The sequence below is a fragment of the Terrapene carolina genome, unplaced genomic scaffold (assembly GCF_002925995.2).
Source record: "Terrapene carolina triunguis isolate 2854851 unplaced genomic scaffold, T_m_triunguis-2.0 Scaffold46362, whole genome shotgun sequence".
Taxonomy (NCBI): Eukaryota; Metazoa; Chordata; order Testudines; family Emydidae; genus Terrapene; species Terrapene triunguis.
The window spans coordinates 4,575-7,218 of NW_020710713.1; positions in this window are offsets into that span (position 1 = coordinate 4,575).

Here is a 2,644-nt window from a genome sequence, read left to right on the forward strand (position 1 = left end):
TTACAAATATTTGCACTGTAAAAAGAAACAAAAGAAATAATATTTCAATTCAACTCATACAAGCACTGTAGTGTAATCTCTTTATCACGAAAGTTGAACTTACAAATGTGGAATTATGCACTCAAAAATAAAACAATGTAAAACTTCAGAGTCTACAAGTCCACTCAGTCCTTTTCTCTTGTTCAGCCAATTGCTCAGACAAACAAGTTTGTTTCAAAAAGATCTCACAAAACTAAGTGATTGGGCAACAAAATGGCAAATGAAATTTAATGTGAATAAATGTAAAGTAATGCACATTGGGAAAAATAACCTCAACTATACATACAATATGATGGGGGCTAATATAGCTATAACTAATCAGGAAAGAGATCTTGGAGTCATCGTGGATAGTTCTCTGAAGACATCCACGCAGTGTGCAGCCGCAGTCAAAAAAACAAACAGGATGTTAGAAATCATTAAAAAAGGGATAGAGAGCATATTCTATTGCCCTTATATAAATCCATGGTACGCCCACATCTTGAATACTGTGTACAGATGTGGTCTCCTCATCTCAAAAAAGATATACTGGCATTAGAAAAGGTTCAGAGAAGGGCAACTAAAATGATTAGGGGTTTGGAACGGGTCCCATATGAGGAGAGATTAAAGAGGCTAGGACTTTTCAGTTTGGAAAAGAGGAGACTAAGGGGGGATATGATAGAGGTCTATAAAATCATGAGTGGTGTGGAGAAAGTGAATAAGGAAAAGTTATTTACTTGTTCCCATAATATAAGAACTAGGGCCACCAAATGAAATTAATGGGCAGCAGGTTTAAAACAAATAAATGGAAGTTCTTCTTCACACAGTGCACAGTCAACCTGTGGAACTCCTTGCCTGAGGAGGTTGTGAAGGCTAGGACTATAACAGGGTTTAAAAGAGAACTAGATACATTCATGGAGGTTAAGTCCATTAATGGCTATTAGCCAGGATGTGTAAGGAATGGTGTCCCTAGCCTCTGTTTGTCAGAGGGTGGAGATGGATGGCAGGAGAGAGATCACTTGATCATTGCCTGTTGGTCCACTCCCTCTGGGGCACCTGGCATTGACCACTGTCGGCAGACAGGATACTGGGCTGGATGGACCCTTGGTCTGACCCAGTATGGCCATTCTTATGTTCTTATGTACATTTGCAGGAGATAATGCTGCCTGCTTCTTGTTTACAGTGTCACCTGAAAGTGAGAACAAGCATTTGCATGGTACTGTTGTAGCTGGCATCACAAGATATTTACGTGCCCGATGTGCTAAAGATTAATATGTCCCTTCATGCTTCAACCGCCATTATAGAGGACATGCATCCATGCTGATGATGGGTTCTGCTTGATAACAATCCAAAGCGGTGTGGACTGACACACGTTCATTTTCATCATCTGAGTCAGATGCCACCAGCAGAAGGTTGATTTTCCTTTTTGGTGGTTCGGGTTCTGTAGTTTCCACATCGGAGTGTTGCTCTTTTAAGACTTATGTAAGCATGCTCCACACCTCGTCCCTCTTGGATTTTGGAAGGCACTTCCACCTTGGGTCGAGTGCTGTAGCTACCAAATCTCACATTGGTACCTTCTTTGTGTGTTGTCAAATCTGCAGTGAAAGTGTTCTTAAAACAAACGTGTGCTGGGTCATCATCTGAAACAGCTATGACATGAAATATATGGCAGAATGCATGTAAACACAGAGCCGGAGACATACAATTCTCCCCCAAGGAGTTCAGTCACAAATTTAATTAATGCTTTATTTTTTTAACGAGCATCATCAACATGAAGCATGTTCTCTGGAAAGATGGCTGAAGCATGAAGAGGCATACAAATTTTTAGCATTCTGGCATGTAAATATCTTGCAATGCCAGCTACAAAAGTATCATGTGAACGTCTGTTCTCACTTTCAGGTGACATTGTAAATAAGAAGTGGGCAGCATTATCTCCCATAAATGTAAACAAACTTGTTTGTTTGAGCGATTGGCTGAACAAGCAGTAGGACTGAGTGGACTTGTAGGTGCTAAAGTTTTACATTGTTTTATTTTTGAGTGCAGTTATGTAACAAAATATTCTACATTTGTATGTTGCACTTTCACAATTAAGAGATTGCACTACAGTGCTTGTATGAGGGGAATTGAAAAATATTATTTCTTTTGTTTATAATTTTTACAGTGCAAATATTTGTAATAAAAATATATATAAAATGAGCACTGTATACTTTGTATTCTGTGTTGTAACTGAAATCAATATATTTGAAAATGTAGAAAATGTCCAAAAATATTTAATACATTTCAATTGTTATTCTATTATTATTTAACAGTGTGATTAAAACTGTGATTAATCGTGATTAATTTTTCTGAGTTAATCACATGAGTTAACTGCGATAAATTGACAGCCTTAGGGAAAAAAATCTCCTTCTTGGACTCCTGGCACAGACTGCTGAATGCTGGAGTTCACCGTGCATGGCAGAGGCCCTCTTCTCCCACTATACTATGCAAACATCTCCTACTAAAACCCTGCAGTAGAACACAGCCCTGAGTTTTGCTCTTATCTATGCAAGTGCCTCTTCTCTGTAACTGCACTGGCCTTTCTCCACCATTAATTCTTTTGTTATGCAGTTTCCCCTCTCTTGGTTTAACG